Below are 18,170 nucleotides of genomic sequence, written 5' to 3' on the forward strand. Positions count from 1 at the left end.
TCAAAGTAAACTATAATTTAAAACTTTCATTGTTTTACCAAATAGAAGTTATAGCATGGTTTCAACTTAAAATATGTCATAACCCCTAAAATAAATTCTTCCAAACAAGATAAATATTGGTTTATATCCAATATCCTCTCCTCAACTATACATGCATATTATTGAGTTGGCCTTCTTAGCTCATTGGTAGAGTGCGTGGCTTTTAACCACGTGGTCGTGGATTCGATCCCTACAGACGGTGATTGAAATTGTAGGTTTAACAAGGTTGTATTTTCTTGATCTCGTAAGTGGTTAAAACTTAGATTTATATTAATTTTGTCATATTTGTATATTTGTTGAATCCATAAGTTGTTAAAATTTTCATTTATATACACATAAACCCGCTCGTAAGTAGTTGAAAATTTAATTTTCATCTCATTTTAGATGCTACTTTGGGTAGCGTTTCAAAGTAAACTATTATTTAAAACTTTCATTGTTTAACCAAATAGAAGTTATAGCCTGGTTTCAGCTTAAAATATGTCATAATCTCTAAAATAAATCCTACCAAACAAGATAATATTGGTTTATATCCAATATCCTCTCCTAAACTATACATGCATATTATTAAGTAGGCCTTCTTAGCTTAGTGGTAGAGCACATGGCTTTTAACCATGTGGTTGTGGGTTCAATCCCTACAGACGGTGATTGAAATTGTAGGTTTAACAAAGTTGTATTTTCTGGATCTCGTATGTGGTTAAAAATTTGATTTATATTAATTTTGTCATATTTGTATATTTGTTGAATCCATAAGTGGTTAAAATTTTCATTTATATACACATAAACCCGCTCGTAAGTAGTTGAAAATTTAATTTTCATCTCATTTTAGATGCTACTTTGGGAAGCGTTTCAAAGTAAACTATTATTTAAAACTTTTATTGTTTTACCAAATAGAAGTTATAGCCTGGTTTCAACTTAAAATACGTCATAATCTCTAAAATAAATTCTTCCAAACAAGATAAATATTGGTTTGTATCCAATATCCTCTCCCACATTATACATGTATATAATTGAGTTGGCCTTCGTAGCTCAGTGGTAGAGCGCGTGGCTTTTAACCACGTGGTTGTGGGTTTGATCCCCACAGAAGGTGAATGAAATTGTCAATTTATCAAAGTTGTATTTTCTTCGTCTCGTAAGTGGTTAAAATTTTGATTCATACTAATTTTGTCATATTTGTATATTTGTTGAATCCATAAGTGGTTAAAATTTTTATTTATATACCCATAAACCCTCTCGTAAGTAGTTGAAAATTGAATTTTCATCTCATTTTAAATGCTACTTCGTGTAGCATTTCAAAATAAACTAGTATTTTAAACTTTCTTTGTTTTACCAAATAGAAGTTATAGCTTGGATTCAACTTAAAATTTGTCATAATCTCTAAAATAAATTCTACCAAACAAGATAATATTGGTTTATATCCAATATCCTCTCCTCAACTATACATGCATATTATTGAGTACGCCTTCTTAGCTCAGGGGTAGAGCACATGGCTTTTAACCACTTGGTCGTGGGTTCGATCCCCACAAACGGTGATTGAAATTGTAGGTTTAACAAATTTGTATTTTCTTGATCTCGTAAGTGGTTAAAAATTTTATTTATATTAATTTTGTCATATTTATATATTTGTTGAATCCATAAGTGGTTAAAATTTTCATTTATATACACATAAACCCGCTCATAAGTAGTTGAAAATTTAATTTTCATCTCATTTTAGATGCTACTTTGGGTAGCGTTTCAAAGTAAACTATTATTTAAAACTTTCATTGTTTTACCAAATAGAAGTTATAGCCTTGTTTCAACTTAAAATATGTCATAATCTCTAAAATAAATTCTTCCAAACAAGATATATATTGATTTATATCCAATATCCTCTCCTCAACTATACATGCATATTATTGAGTTGGCCTTCTTAGCTCAGTGGTAGAGCGCGTGGCTTTTAACCACGTGGTCGTGGGTTCGATCCCCACAGACGGTGATTGAAATTTTAGGTTTTAAAAAGTTGTATTTTCTTGATCTCGTAAGTGGTTAAAAATTTGATTTATATTAATTTTGTCATATTTGTATATTTGTTGAATCCATAAGTGGTTAAAATTTTCATTTATATACACATAAACCCGCTCGTAAGTAGTTGAAAATTTAATTTTCATCTCATTTTAGATGCTACTTTGGGTAGCGTTTCAAAGTAAACTATTATTTAAAACTTTCTTTGTTTTACCAAATAGAAGTTATAGCCCGGTTTCAACTTAAAATATGTCATAATCTCTAAAACAAATTCTTCCAAACAAGATAAATATTGGTTTATATCCAATATCCTCTCCCACATTATACATGTATATAATTGAGTTGGCCTTCTTAACAAAGTGGTAGAGCGCGTGGCTTTTAACCACGTGGTTGTGGGTTTGGTCCCCACAGACGGTGAATGAAATTGTTACATTATCAAAGTTGTATTTTCTTCGTCTCGTAAGTGGTTAAAAATTTGATTCATACTAATTTTGTCATATTTGTATATTTGTTGAATCCATAAGTGGTTAAAATTTTCATTTATATACCCATAAACCCTCTCGTTAGTAGTTTAAAATTCAATTTTCATCTCATTTTAAATGCTAATTTGGGTAGCGTTTCAAAGTAAACTATTATTTAAAACTTTCTTTGTTTTACAAAATAGAAGTTATAGCTTGGTTTCAACTTAAAATATGTCATAATCTCTCAAATAAATTCTTCCAAACAAGATATATATTGGTTTATATCCAATATCCTCTCCTCAACTATACATGCATATTATTGAGTTGGCCTTTTTAGCTCAGTGGTAGAGCGCGTGGCTTTTAACCACGTGGTCGTGGGTTCGATCCCCACAGACGGTGATTGAAATTGTAGGTTTAACAAAGTTGTATTTTCTTGATCTCGTAAGTGGTTAAAAATTTGATTTATATTAATTTTGTCATATTTGTATATTTGTTGAATCCATAAGTGGTTAAAATTTTCATTTATATACACATAAACCCGCTCGTAAGTAGTTGAAAATTTAATTTTCATCTCATTTTAGATGCTACTTTGGGAAGCGTTTCAAAGTAAACTATTAGTTAAAACTTTTATTGTTTTACCAAATAGAAGTTATAGCCTGGTTTCAACTTAAAATACGTCATAATCTCTAAAATAAATTCTTCCAAACAAGATTAATATTGGTTTGTATCCAATATCCTCGCCCACATTATACATGTATATAATTGAGTTGGCCTTCTTAACAAAGTGGTAGAGTGCGTGGCTTTTAACCACGTGGTTGTGGGTTTGATCCCTAAAGACGGTGAATGAAATTGTAACATTATAAAGTTGTATTTTCTTCGTCTCGTAAGTGGTTAAAAATTTGATTCATACTAATTTTGTCATATTTGTATATTTGTTGAATCCATAAGTGGTTAAAATTTTCAATTATATACCCATAAACCCTCTCGTAAGTAGTTGAAAATTCAATTTTCATCTCATTTTAAATGCTACTTTGGGTAGCGTTTCAAAGTGAACTATTATTTCAAACTTTCTTTGTTTTACCAAATAGAAGTTATAGCTTGGTTTCAACTTAAAATATGTCATAATCTCTAAAATAAATTCTTCCAAACAAGATATATATTGGTTTATATCCAATATCCTCTCCTCAACTATACTTGCATATTATTGAGTTCGCTTTCTTAGCTCAGATGTAGAGCTCGTGGCTTTTAACCACGTGGTCGTGGGTTAGATCCCCAAAGACGGTGATTGAAATTGTAGGTTTAACAAAGTTGTATTTTCTTGATCTCGTAAGTGGTTAAAAATTTGATTTATATTAATTTTGTCATATTTGTATATTTGTTGTATCCATAAGTGGTTAAAATTTTCATTTATATACACATAAACCCGTTGGTAAGTAGTTGAAAATTTAATTTTCATCTCATTTTAGATTCTACTTTGGGTAGCGTTTCAAAGTAAACTATTATTTAAAACTTTCATTGTTTTACCAAATAGAAGTTATAGCCTTGTTTCAACTTAAAATATGTCATAATCTCTAAAATAAATTCTTCCAAACAAGATATATATTGATTTATATCCAATATCCTCCTCTCAACTATACATGCATATTATTGAGTTGGCCTTCTTAGCTCAGTGGTAGAGCGCGTGGCTTTTAACCACGTGGTCGTGGGTTCGATCCCCATAGACGGTGATTGAAATTTTAGGTTTAAAAATGTTGTATTTTCTTGATCTCGTAAGTGGTTAAAAATTTGATTTATATTAATTTTGTCATATTTGTATATTTGTTGAATCCATAAGTGGTTAAAATTTTCATTTATATACACATAAACCCGCTCGTAAGTAGTTGAAAATTTAATTTTCATCTCATTTTAGATGCTACTTTGGGTAGCGTTTCAAAGTAAACTATTATTTAAAACTTTCATTGTTTTACCAAATAGAAGTTATAGCCTGGTTTCAACTTAAAATATGCCATAATCTCTAAAACAAATTCTTCCAAACAAGATAAATATTGGTTTATATCCAATATCCTCTCCCACATTATACATGTATATAATTGAGTTGGCCTTCTTAACAAAGTGGTAGAGCGCGTGGTTTTTAACCACGTGGTTGTGGGTTTGATCCCCACAGACGGTGAATGAAATTGTAACATTATCAAAGTTGTATTTTCTTCGTCTCGTAAGTGGTTAAAAATTTGATTCATACTAATTTTGTCATATTTGTATATTTGTTGAATCCATAAGTGGTTAAAATTTTCATATATATATACCCATAAACCCTCTCGTAAGTAGTTGAAAATTCAATTTTCATCTCATTTTAAATGCTACTTTGGTTAGCGTTTCAAAGTAAACTATTATTTAAAACTTTCTTTGTTTTACCAAATAGAAGTTATAGCTTGGTTTCAACTTAAAATATGTCATAATCTCTAAAATAAATTCTTCCAAACAAGATATATATTGGTTTATATCCAATATCCACTCCTCAACTATACATGTATATTATTGAGTTGGCCTTCTTAGCTTAGTGGTAGAGCGCGTGGCTTTTACCCACGTGGTTGTGGGTTTGATCCCCACGGACGGTGAATGAGATTGTAACATTCTCAAAGTTGTATTTTCTTCGTCTCGTAAGTGGTTAAAAATTTGATTTATATTAATTTTGTCATACTTGTATATTTGTTGAATCCATAAGTGGTTAAAATTTTCTATTATATACCCATAAACCCTCTCGTAAGTAGTTGAAAATTCAATTTTCATCTCATTTTAAATGCTACTTTGGGTAGCGTTTCAAAGTAAACTATTATTTGAAACTTTTTGTGTTTTACCAAATAGAAGTTATAGCTTGGTTTCAACTTAAAATATGTCATAATCTCTAAAATAAATTCTTCCAAACAAGATATATATTGGTTTATATCCAATATCTCTCCTCAACTATATGTGCATATTATTGAGTTCGCTTTCTTAGCTAAGATGTAGAGCTTGTGGGTTTTAACCACGTGGCCGTGGGTTCGATCCCCAAAGACGGTGATTGAAATTGTAGGTTTAACAAAGTTGTATTTTCTTGATCTCGTAAGTGGTTAAAAATTTGATTTATATTAATTTTGTCATATTTGTATATTTGTTGAATCCATAAGTGGTTAAAATTTTCATTTATATACACATAAACTTGCTCGTAAGTAGTTGAAAATTTAATTTTCATCTCATTTTAGATGCTACTTTGGGTAGCGTTTCAAAGTAAAATATTATTTAAAACTTTCGTTGTTTTACCAAATAGAAGTTATAGCCTGGTTTCAACTTAAAATATGTCATAATCTCTAAAACAAATTCTTCCAAACAAGATAAATATTGGTTTATATCCAATATCCTCGCCAACATTATACATGTATATAATTGAGTTGGCCTTCTTAACAAAGTGGTAGAGTGCGTGGCTTTTAACCACGTGGTTGTGGGTTTGATCCCTAAAGACGGTGAATGAAATTGTAACATTATCAAAGTTGTATTTTCTTCGTCTCGTAAGTGGTTAAAAATTTGATTCATACTAATTTTGTCATATTTGTATATTTGTTGAATCCATAAGTGGTTAAAATTTTCAATTATATACCCATAAACCCTCTCGTAAGTAGTTGAAAATTCAATTTTCATCTCATTTTAAATGCTACTTTGGGTAGCGTTTCAAAGTGAACTATTATTTCAAACTTTCTTTGTTTTACCAAATAGAAGTTATAGCTTGGTTTCAACTTAAAATATGTCATAATCTCTAAAATAAATTCTTCCAAACAAGATATATATTGGTTTATATCCAATATCCTCTCCTCAACTATACTTGCATATTATTGAGTTCGCTTTCTTAGCTCAGATGTAGAGCTCGTGGCTTTTAACCACGTGGTCGTGGGTTCGATCCCCTAGACGGTGATTGAAATTGTAGGTTTAACAAAGTTGTATTTTCTTGATCTCGTAAGTGGTTAAAAATTTGATTTATATTAATTTTGTCATATTTGTATATTTGTTGAATCCATAAGTGGTTAAAATTTTCATTTATATACACATAAACTTGCTCGTAAGTAGTTGAAAATTTAATTTTCATCTCATTTTAGATGCTACTTTGGGTAGCGTTTCAAAGTAAACTATTATTTAAAACTTTCATTGTTTTACCAAATAGAAGTTATAGCCTGGTTTCAACTTAAAATATGTCATAATCTCTAAAACAAATTCTTCCAAACAAGATAAATATTGGTTTATATCCAATATCCTCTCCCACATTATACATGTATATATTTGAGTTGGCCTTCTTAACAAAGTGGTAGAGCGCGTGGCTTTTAACCACGTGGTTGTGGGTTTGATCCCTACAGACGGTGAATGAAATTGTAACATTATCAAAGTTGTATTTTCTTCGTCTCGTAAGTGGTTAAAAATTTGATTCATACTAATTTTGTCATATTTGTATATTTGTTGAATCCATAAGTGGTTAAAATTTTCATTCATATACCCATAAATCCTCTCGTAAGTAGATGAAAATTCAATTTTCATCTCATTTTAAATGCTACTTTGGGTAGCGTTTCAAAGTAAACTATTATTTAAGTAGAAGTTATAGCTTGGTTTCAACTTAAAATATGTCATAATCTCTAAAATAAATTCTTCTACACAAGATATATATTGGTTTATATCCAATATCCTCTCCTCAATTATACATGCATATTATTGAGTTGGCCTTCATAGCTTAGTGGTAGAGCGCGTGGCTTTTAACCACGTGGTTGTGGGTCTGATCCCCACGGATGGTGAATGAAATTGTAACATTATCAAAGTTGTATTTTCTTCGTCTCGGAAGTGGTTAAAAATTTGATTCATACTAATTTTGTCATATTTTTATATTTGTTGAATCCATAAGTGGTTAAAATTTTTATTTATACACCCATAAACACTCTCGTAAGTAGTTGAAAATTGAATTTTCATCTCATTTTAAATGCTATTTAGGGTAGCATTTCAAAATTAACTAGTATTTTAAACTTTCTTTGTTTTACCAAATAGAAGTTATAGCTTGGATTCAACTTAAAATATGTCATAATCTCTAAAATAAATTCTTCCAAACAAGATAATATTGGTTTATATCCAATATCTCTCCTCAACTATACATGCATATTATTGAGTAGGCCTTCTTAGCTCAGGGGTAGAGCACGTGGCTTTTAACCACGTGGTCGTGGGTTTGATCCCCACAGACGGTGATTGAAATTGTAGGTTTAACATAGTTGTATTTTCTTGATCTCGTAAGTGGTTAAAAATTTGATTTATATTAATTTTGTCATATTTGTATATTTGTTGAATCCATAGGAGTGATCTTGGTTACAATACCAAAGAGTTCTACATTAATTGAACTCCTTGGGAACCAAGGACTGTGTAATAATAACAACGGCTAGGTATATTCCCAATAGCAATTCCCATTACACGCGCAGAGTAAAAACGGAAGTAATTCGAGATGCATAACTATACCAAAACTGCGTCGTTTTCATTGGGCGGGAAACAATGATTGGCAAAACTTCTTGCTTTATTATAGAGTTAGATTTCTTGAATCCATAAGTGGCTAAAATTTTCATTTATATACACATAAACCCGCTCGTAAGTAGTTGAAAATTTAATTTTCATCTCATTTTAAATGCTACTTTGGATAGCGTTTCAAAGTAAACTATTATTTAAAACTTTCATTGTTTTACCAAATAGAAGTTATAGCATTGTTTCAACTTAAAATATGTCATAACCCCTAAAATAAATTCTTCCAAACAAGATAAATATTGGTTTATATCCAATATCCTCTCCCACATTATAAATGTATATAATTGAGTTGGCCTTCTTAGCTCAGTGGTAGAGCGCGTGGCTTTTAACCACGTGGTTGTTGATTTGATCCCCACAGACGGTGAATGAAATTGTAACATTATCAAATTTGTATTTTCTTCGTCCCGTAAGTGCTTAAAAATTTGATTCATACTAATTTTGTCATATTTCTATATTTGTTGAATCCATAAGTGGTTAAAATTTTTATTTATATACCCATAAAACCTCTCGTAAGTAGTTGAAATTCAATTTTCATCTCATTTTAAATGCTACTTAGGGTAGCGTTTCAAAATTAACTAGTATTTTAAACTTTCTTTGTTTTACCAAATAGATGCTATAGCTTGGATTCAACTTAAAATATGTCATAATCTCTAAAATAAATTCTACCAAACAAGATAATATTGGATTATATCCAATATCCTCTCCTAAACTATATATGCATATTATTGAATAGGCCTTCTTAGCTCTGTGGTAGAGTGCGTGGCTTTTAACCACGTGGTTGTGGGTTCGATCCCCACAGACGGTGATTGAAATTGTATGTTTAACAAAGTTGTATTTTCTTGATCTCGTAAGTGGTTAAAAATTTGATTTATATTAATTTTTTCATATTTGTATATTTCTTCAATCCATAAGTGGCTAAAATTTTCATTTATATACACATAAACCCGCTCGTAAGTAGTTGAAAATTTAATTTTCATCTCATTTTAAATGCTACTTTGGGTAACGTTTCAAAGTAAACTATTATTTAAAACTTTCATTGTTTTACAAAATAGAAGTTATAGCATGGTTTCAACTTAAAATATGTCAAAACCCCTAAAATAAATTCTTCCAAACAAGATAAATATTGGTTTATATCCAATATCCTCTCCCACATTATACATGTATATAATCGAGTTGGCCTTCTTAGCTTAGTGGTAGAGCGCGTGGCTTTTAACCACGTGGTTGTTGGTTTGATCCCCACAGACGGTGAATGAAATTGTAACATTATCAAAGTTGTATTTTCTTCGTCTCGTAAGTGGTTAAAAATTTGATTCATACTAATTTTGTCATATTTGTATATTTGTTGAATCCATAAGTGGTTAAAATTTTTATTCATATACCCTTAAACCCTCTCGTAAGTAGTTGAAAATTGAATTTTCATCTAATTTTAAATGCTACTTAGGGTAGCGTTTCAAAATTAACTAGTATTTTAAACTTTCTTTGTTTTACCAAATAGAAGTTATAGCTTGGAGTCAACTTAAAATATGTCATAATCTCTAAAATAAATTCTACCAAACAAGATAATATTGGTTTATATCCAATATCCTCTCCTCAACTATACATGCATATTATTGAGTTGGCCTTCTTAACTCGGTGGTAGAGCGTGCGGCTTTTAATCATGTGGTCGTGGGTTCGATCCCCACAGACGGTGATTAAAATTGTAGGTTTAACAAAGTTGTATTTTCTCGATCTCGTAAGTGGTTAAAAATTTGATTTATATTAATTCTGTCATATTTGTAGATTTGTTGAATCCATAAGTGGTTAAAATTTTCATTTATATACACATAAACCTGCTCGTAAGTTGTTGAAAATTTAATTTTCATCTCATTTTAGATGCAACTTTGGGTAGCGTTTCAAAGTAAACTATTATTTAAAACTTTCATTGTTTTACCAAATAGAAGTTATAGCCTGGTTTCAACTTAAAATATGTCATAATCTCTAAAATAAATTCGTCCAAACAAGATAAATATTGGTTTATATCCAATATCCTCTCCCACATTATACATGTATATAATTGAGTTGGCCTTCTTAGCTCAGTGGTAGAGCGCGTGGCTTTTAACCACGTGGTTGTGGGTTTGATTCCCACAGACGGTGAATGAAATTGTAACATTATTAAAGTTGTATTTTCTTCGTCTCGTAAGTGGTTAAAAATTTGATTCATACTAATTTTGTCATATTTGTATATTTGTTGAATCCATAAGTGGTTAAAATTTTTATTCATATACCCATAAACCCTCTCGTAAGTAGTTGAAAATTGAATTTTCATCTCATTTTAAATGCTACTTTGGGTAGCGTTTAAAAGTAAACTATTATTTAAAACTTTCATTGTTTTACCAAATAGAAGTTATAGCATTGTTTCAACTTAAAATATGTCATAACCCCTAAAATAAATTCTTCCAAATAAGATAAATATTGGTTTATATCCAATATCCTCTCCCACATTATAAATGTATATAATTGAGTTGGCCTTCTTATCTCAATGGTAGAGCACGTGGCTTTTAACCACGTGGTTGTTGATTTGATCCCCACAGACGGTGAATGAAATTGTAACATTATCAAATTTGTATTTTCTTCGTCTCGTAAGTGGTTAAAAATTTGATTCATACTAATTTTGTCATATTTCTATATTTGTTGAATCCATAAGTGGTTAAAATTTTTATTTATATACCCATAAAACCTCTCGTAAGTAGTTGAAAATTCAATTTTCATCTCATTTTAAATGCTACTTAGGGTTGCGTTTCAAAATTAACTAGTATTTTAAACTTTCTTTGTTTTACCAAATAGATGTTATAGCTTGGATTCAACTTAAAATATGTCATAATCTCTAAAATAAATTCTACCAAACAAGATAATATTGGATTATATCCAATATCCTCTCCTAAACTATATATGCATATTATTGAGTAGGCCTTCTTAGCTCTGTGGTAGAGCGCGTGGCTTTTAACCACGTGGTTGTGGGTTCGATTCCCACAGATGGTGATTGAAATTGTATGTTTAACAAAGTTGTATTTTCTTGATCTCGTAAGTGGTTAAAAATTTGATTTATATTAATTTTTTCATATTTGTATATTTCTTCAATCCATAAGTGGCTAAAATTTTCATTTATATACACATAAACCCGCTCGTAAGTAGTTGAAAATTTAATTTTCATCTCATTTTAAATGCTACTTTGGGTAACGTTTCAAAGTAAACTATTATTTAAAACTTTCATTGTTTTACAAAATAGAAGTTATAGCATGGTTTCAACTTAAAATATGTCAAAACCCCTAAAATAAATTCTTCCAAACAAGATAAATATTGGTTTATATCCAATATCCTCTCCCACATTATACATGTATATAATCGAGTTGGCCTTCTTAGCTTAGTGGTAGAGCGCGTGGCTTTTAACCACATGGTTGTTGGTTTGATCCCCACAGACAGTGAATGAAATTGTAACATTATCAAAGTTGTATTTTCTTCGTCTCGTAAGTGGTTAAAAATTTGATTCATACTAATTTTGTCATATTTGTATATTTGTTGAATCCATAAGTGGTTAAAATTTTTATTCATATACCCTTAAACCCTCTCGTAAGTAGTTGAAAATTGAATTTTCATCTAATTTTAAATGCTACTTAGGGTAGCGTTTCAAAATTAACTAGTATTTTAAACTTTCTTTGTTTTACCAAATAGAAGTTATAGCTTGGATTCAACTTAAAATATGTCATTATCTCTAAAATAAATTCTACCAAACAAGATAATATTGGTTTATATCCAATATCCTCTCCTCAACTATACATGCATATTATTGAGTTGGCCTTCTTAACTCGATGGTAGAGCGCGCGGCTTTTAACCATGTGGTCGTGGGTTCGATCCCCACAGACGGTGATTGAAATTGTAGGTTTAACAAAGTTGTATTTTCTCGATCTCGTAAGTGGTTAAAAATTTGATTTATATTAATTTTGTCATATTTGTAGATTTGTTGAATCCATAAGTGCTTAAAATTTTCATTTATATACACATAAACCTGCTCGTAAGTAGTTGAAAATTTAATTTTCATCTCATTTTAGATGCAACTTTGGGTAGCGTTTCAAAGTAAACTATTATTTAAAACTTTCATTGTTTTACCAAATAGAAGTTATAGCTTGGTTTCAACTTAAAATATGTCATAATCTCAAATATAAATTCGTCCAAACAAGATAAATATTGGTTTATATCCAATATCCTCTCCCACATTATACATGTATATAATTGAGTTGGCCTTCTTAGCTCAGTGGTAGAGCGCGTGGCTTTTAACCACGTGGTTGTGGGTTCGATCACCACAGACGGTGATTGAAATTGTATGTTTAACAAAGTTGTATTTTCTTGATCTCGTAAGTGGTTAAAAATTTGATTTATATTAATTTTTTCATATTTGTATATTTCTTCAATCCATAAGTGGCTAAAATTTTCATTTATATACACATAAACCCGCTCGTAAGTAGTTGAAAATTTAATTTTCATCTCATTTTAAATGCTACTTTGGGTAACGTTTCAAAGTAAACTATTATTTAAAACTTTCATTGTTTTACCAAATAGAAGTTATAGCATTGTTTCAACTTAAAATATGTCATAACCCCTAAAATAAATTCTTCCAAACAAGATAAATATTGGTTTATATCCAATATCCTCTCCCACATTATAAATGTATATAATTGAGTTGGCCTTCTTATCTCAGTGGTAGAGCGCGTGGCTTTTAACCACGTGGTTGTTGATTTGATCCCCACAGACGGTGAATGAAATTGTAACATTATCAAATTTGTATTTTCTTCGTCTCGTAAGTGGTTAAAAATTTGATTCATACTAATTTTGTCATATTTCTATATTTGTTGAATCCATAAGTGGTTAAAATTTTTATTTATATACCCATAAAACCTCTCGTAAGTAGTTGAAAATTCAATTTTCATCTCATTTTAAATGCTACTTAGGGTAGCGTTTCAAAATTAACTAGTATTTTAAACTTTCTTTGTTTTACCAAATAGATGTTATAGCTTGGATTCAACTTAAAATATGTCATAATCTCTAAAATAAATTCTACCAAACAAGATAATATTGGATTATATCCAATATCCTCTCCTAAACTATATATGCATATTATTAAGTAGGCCTTCTTAGCTCTGTGGTAGAGCGCGTGGCTTTTAACCACGTGGTTGTGGGTTCGATCACCACAGACGGTGATTGAAATTGTATGTTTAACAAAGTTGTATTTTCTTGATCTCGTAAGTGGTTAAAAATTTGATTTATATTAATTTTTTCATATTTGTATATTTCTTCAATCCATAAGTGGCTAAAATTTTCATTTATATACACATAAACCCGCTCGTAAGTAGTTGAAAATTTAATTTTCATCTCATTTTAAATGCTACTTTGGGTAACGTTTCAAAGTAAACTATTATTTAAAACTTTCATTGTTTTACAAAATAGAAGTTATAGCATGGTTTCAACTTAAAATATGTCAAAACCCCTAAAATAAATTCTTCCAAACAAGATAAATATTGGTTTATATCCAATATCCTCTCCCACATTATACATGTATATAATCGAGTTGGCCTTCTTAGCTTAGTGGTAGAGCGCGTGGCTTTTAACCACATGGTTGTTGGTTTGATCCCCACAGACAGTGAATGAAATTGTAACATTATCAAAGTTGTATTTTCTTCGTCTCGTAAGTGGTTAAAAATTTGATTCATACTAATTTTGTCATATTTGTATATTTGTTGAATCCATAAGTGGTTAAAATTTTTATTCATATACCCATAAACCCTCTCGTAAGTAGTTGAAAATTGAATTTTCATCTAATTTTAAATGCTACTTAGGGTAGCGTTTCAAAATTAACTAGTATTTTAAACTTTCTTTGTTTTACCAAATAGAAGTTATAGCTTGGATTCAACTTAAAATATGTCATAATCTCTAAAATAAATTCTACCAAACAAGATAATATTGGATTATATACAATATCCTCTCCTCAACTATACATGCGTATTATTGAGTTGGCCTTCTTAACTCGGTGGTAGAGCGCGCGGCTTTTAACCATGTGGTCGTGGGTTCGATCCCCACAGACGGTGATTGAAATTGTAGGTTTAACAAAGTTGTATTTTCTCGATCTCGTAATTGGTTAAAAATTTGATTTATATTAATTTTGTCATATTTGTAGATTTGTTGAATCCATAAGTGCTTAAAATTTTCATTTATATACACATAAACCTGCTCGTAAGTAGTTGAAAATTTAATTTTCATCTCATTTTAGATGCAACTTTGGGTAGCGTTTCAAAGTAAACTATTATTTAAAACTTTCGTTGTTTTACCAAATAGAAGTTATAGCCTGGTTTCAACTTAAAATATGTCATAATCTCTAAAATAAATTCGTCCAAACAAGATAAATATTGGTTTATATCCAATATCCTCTCCCACATTATACATGTATATAATTGAGTTGGCCTTCTTAGCTCAGTGGTAGAGCGCGTGGCTTTTAACCACGTGGTTGTGGGTTTGATCCCCATAGACGGTGAATGAAATTGTAACATTATTAAAGTTGTATTTTCTTCGTCTCGTAAGTGGTTAAAAATTTGATTCATACTAATTTTGTCATATTTGTATATTTGTTGAATCCATAAGTGGTTAAAATTTTTATTCATATACCCATAAACCCTCTCGTAAGTAGTTGAAAATTGAATTTTCATCTCATTTTAAATGCTACTTTGGGTAGCGTTTAAAAGTAAACTATTATTTAAAACTTTCATTGTTTTACCAAATAGAAGTTATAGCATTGTTTCAACTTAAAATATGTAATAACCCCTAAAATAAATTCTTCCAAACAAGATAAATATTGGTTTATATCCAATATCCTCTCCCACATTATAAATGTATATAATTGAGTTGGCCTTCTTAGCTCAGTGGTAGAGCGCGTGGCTTTTAACCACGTGGTTGTTGATTTGATCCCCACAGACGGTGAATGAAATTGTAACATTATCAAATTTGTATTTTCTTCGTCTCGTAAGTGGTTAAAAATTTGATTCATACTAATTTTGTCATATTTCTATATTTGTTGAATCCGTAAGTGGTTAAAATTTTTATTTATATACCCATAAACCCTCTCGTAAGTAGTTGAAAATTCAATTTTCATCTCATTTTAAATGCTACTTAGGGTAGCGTTTCAAAATTAACTAGTATATTGAACTTTCTTTGTTTTACCAAATAGATGTTATAGCTTGGATTCAACTTAAAATATGTCATAATCTCTAAAATAAATTCTACCAAACAAGATAATATTGAATTATATCCAATATCCTCTCCTAAACTATATATGCATATTATTGAGTAGGCCTTCTTAGCTCTGTGGTAGAGTGCGTGGCTTTTAACCACGTGGTTGTGGGTTCGATCCCCACAGACGGTGATTGAAATTGTATGTTTAACAAAGTTGTATTTCCTGGATCTCGTAAGTGGTTAAAAATTTGATTTATATTAATTTTTTCAAATTTGTATATTTCTTCAATCCATAAGTGGCTAAAATTTTAATTTATATACACATAAACCCGCTCGTAAGTAGTTGAAAATTTAATTTTCATCTCATTTTAAATGCTACTTTGGGTAACGTTTCAAAGTAAACTATTATTTAAAACTTTCAATGTTTTACAAAATAGAAGTTATAGCATGGTTTCAACTTAAAATATGTCAAAACCCCTAAAATAAATTCTTCCAAACAAGATAAATATTGGTTTATATCCAATATCCTCTCCCACATTATACATGTATATAATCGAGTTAGCCTTCTTAGCTTAGTCGTAGAGCGCGTGGCTTTTAACCACGTGGTTGTTGGTTTGATCCCCACAGACGGTGAATGAAATTGTAACATTATCAAAGTTGTATTTTCTTCGTCTCGTAAGTGGTTAAAAATTTGATTCATACTAATTTTGTCATATTTGTATATTTGTTTAATCCTTAAGTGGTTAAAATTTTTATTCATATACCCTTAAACCCTCTCGTAAGTAGTTGAAAATTGAATTTTCATCTAATTTTAAATGCTACTTAGGATAGCGTTTCAAAATTAACTAGTATTTTAAACTTTCTTTGTTTTACCAAATAGAAGTTATAGCTTGGATTCAACTTAAAATATGTCATAATCTCTAAAATAAATTCTACCAACCAAGATAATATTGGTTTATATCCAATATCCTCTCCTCAACTATACATGCATATTATTGAGTTGGCCTTCTTAACTTGGTGGTAGAGCGCGCGGCTTTTAACCATGTGGTCGTGGGTTCGATCCCCACAGACGGTGATTGAAATTGTAGGTTTAACAAAGTTGTATTTTCTCGATCTCGTAAGTGGTTAAAAATTTGATTTATATTAATTTTGTCATATTTGTAGATTTGTTGAATCCATAAGTGGTTAAAATTTTCATTTATATACACATAAACCTGCTCGTATGTAGTTGAAAATTTAATTTTCATCTCATTTTAGATGCAACTTTGGGTAGCGTTTCAAAGTAAACTATTATTTAAAACTTTCATTGTTTTACCAAATAGAAGTTATAGCCTGGTTTCAACATAAAATATGTCATAGTCTCTAAAATAAATTCGTCCAAACAAGATAAATATTGGTTTATATCCAATATCCTCTCCCACATTATACATGTATATAATTGAGTTGGCCTTCTTAGCTCAGTGGTAGAGCGCGTGGCTTTTAACCACGTGGTTGTGGGTTTGATCCCCATAGACGGTGAATGAAATTGTAACATTATTAAAGTTGTATTTTCTTCGTCTCGTAAGTGGTTAAAAATTTGATTCATACTAATTTTGTCATATTTGTATATTTGTTGAATCCATAAGTGGTTAAAATTTTTATTCATATACCCATAAACCCTCTCGTAAGTAGTTTAAAATTGAATTTTCATCTCATTTTAAATGCTACTTAGGGTAGCGTTTCAAAATTAACTAGTATTTTAAACTTTCTTTGTTTTACCAAATAGAAGCTATAGCTTGGATTCAACTTAAAATATGTCATAATCTCTAAAATAAATTCTACCAAACAAGATAATATTGGTTTATATCCAATATCCTCTCCTCAACTATACATGCATATTATTGAGTAGGCCTTCTTAGCTCAGTGGTAGAGCGCGTGGCTTTTAACCACGTGGTTGTGGGTTCGATCCCCACAGACGGTGGTTGAAATTGTAGGTTTGAAATTGTAACATTATTAAAGTTGTATTTTCTTCGTCTCGTAAGTGGTTAAAAATTTGATTCATACTAATTTTGTCATATTTGTATATTTGTTGAATCCATAAGTGGTTAAAATTTTTATTCATATACCCATAAACCCTCTCGTAAGTTGTTGAAAATTGAATTTTCATCTCATTTTAAATGCTACTTGGGGTAGCGTTTCAAAATTAACTAGTATTTTAAACTTTCTTTGTTTTACCAAATAGAAGCTATAGCTTGGATTCAACTTAAAATATGTCGTAATCTCTAAAATAAATTCTACCAAACAAGATAATATTGGTTTATATCCAATATCCTCTCCTCAACTATACATGCATATTATTGAGTAGGCTTTCTTAGCTCAGTGGTAGAGCGCGTGGCTTTTAACCACGTGGTCGTGGGTTCGATCCCCACAGACGGTGATTGAAATTGTAGGTTTAATAAAGTTGTATTTTCTTGATCTCGTAAGTGGTTAAAAATTTGACTTATATTAGTTTTTTCATATTTGTATATTTGTTGAATCCATAAGTGGCTAAAATTTTCATTTATATACACATAAACCCGCTCGTAAGTAGTTGAAAATTTAATTTTCATCTCATTTTAAATGCTACTTTGGGTAGCGTTTCAAACTAAACTATTATTTAAAACTTTCATTGTTTTACCAAATAGAAGTTATAGCATGGTTTCAACTTAAAATATGTCATAACCCCTAAAATAAATTCTTCCAAACAAGATAAATATTGGTTTATATCCAATATCCTCTCCCACATTATACATGTATATAATTGAGTTGGCCTTCTTAGCTCAGTGGTAGAGCGCGTAGCTTTTAACCACGTGGTTGTTGGTTTGA

At 30.1% G+C, this 18,170-nt stretch overlaps 11 non-coding genes across 11 annotated transcripts; all 11 read left to right on the forward strand.

Moving 5' to 3' along the window:
- Nucleotides 1-1,054: 1,054 nt before the first annotated feature.
- On the forward strand, nt 1,055-1,126 carry TRNAK-UUU. Its single transcript has one exon. It is a non-coding gene; the product is annotated as a tRNA-Lys (tRNA).
- An 813-nt stretch (nt 1,127-1,939) lies between these two features.
- Nucleotides 1,940-2,011, forward strand: TRNAK-UUU. Its single transcript has one exon. It is a non-coding gene; the product is annotated as a tRNA-Lys (tRNA).
- Nucleotides 2,012-2,825: 814 nt separating this feature from the next.
- TRNAK-UUU lies at nt 2,826-2,897 on the forward strand. Its single transcript has one exon. It is a non-coding gene; the product is annotated as a tRNA-Lys (tRNA).
- Nucleotides 2,898-4,153: 1,256 nt separating this feature from the next.
- On the forward strand, nt 4,154-4,225 carry TRNAK-UUU. Its single transcript has one exon. It is a non-coding gene; the product is annotated as a tRNA-Lys (tRNA).
- A 4,580-nt stretch (nt 4,226-8,805) lies between these two features.
- TRNAK-UUU lies at nt 8,806-8,877 on the forward strand. Its single transcript has one exon. It is a non-coding gene; the product is annotated as a tRNA-Lys (tRNA).
- Nucleotides 8,878-10,133: 1,256 nt separating this feature from the next.
- Nucleotides 10,134-10,205, forward strand: TRNAK-UUU. The gene has a single exon. It is a non-coding gene; the product is annotated as a tRNA-Lys (tRNA).
- Nucleotides 10,206-11,018: 813 nt separating this feature from the next.
- TRNAK-UUU lies at nt 11,019-11,090 on the forward strand. The gene has a single exon. It is a non-coding gene; the product is annotated as a tRNA-Lys (tRNA).
- A 1,256-nt stretch (nt 11,091-12,346) lies between these two features.
- TRNAK-UUU lies at nt 12,347-12,418 on the forward strand. Its single transcript has one exon. It is a non-coding gene; the product is annotated as a tRNA-Lys (tRNA).
- Nucleotides 12,419-15,444: 3,026 nt separating this feature from the next.
- On the forward strand, nt 15,445-15,516 carry TRNAK-UUU. Its single transcript has one exon. It is a non-coding gene; the product is annotated as a tRNA-Lys (tRNA).
- A 1,698-nt stretch (nt 15,517-17,214) lies between these two features.
- On the forward strand, nt 17,215-17,286 carry TRNAK-UUU. Its single transcript has one exon. It is a non-coding gene; the product is annotated as a tRNA-Lys (tRNA).
- Nucleotides 17,287-17,670: 384 nt separating this feature from the next.
- TRNAK-UUU lies at nt 17,671-17,742 on the forward strand. Its single transcript has one exon. It is a non-coding gene; the product is annotated as a tRNA-Lys (tRNA).
- The last annotated feature ends 428 nt before the right edge of the window (nt 17,743-18,170 follow it).

The sequence above is a fragment of the Ipomoea nil genome, unplaced genomic scaffold (assembly GCF_001879475.1).
Source record: "Ipomoea nil cultivar Tokyo-kokei standard unplaced genomic scaffold, Asagao_1.1 scaffold3322, whole genome shotgun sequence".
NCBI classification, from domain to species: domain Eukaryota; kingdom Viridiplantae; phylum Streptophyta; class Magnoliopsida; order Solanales; family Convolvulaceae; genus Ipomoea; species Ipomoea nil.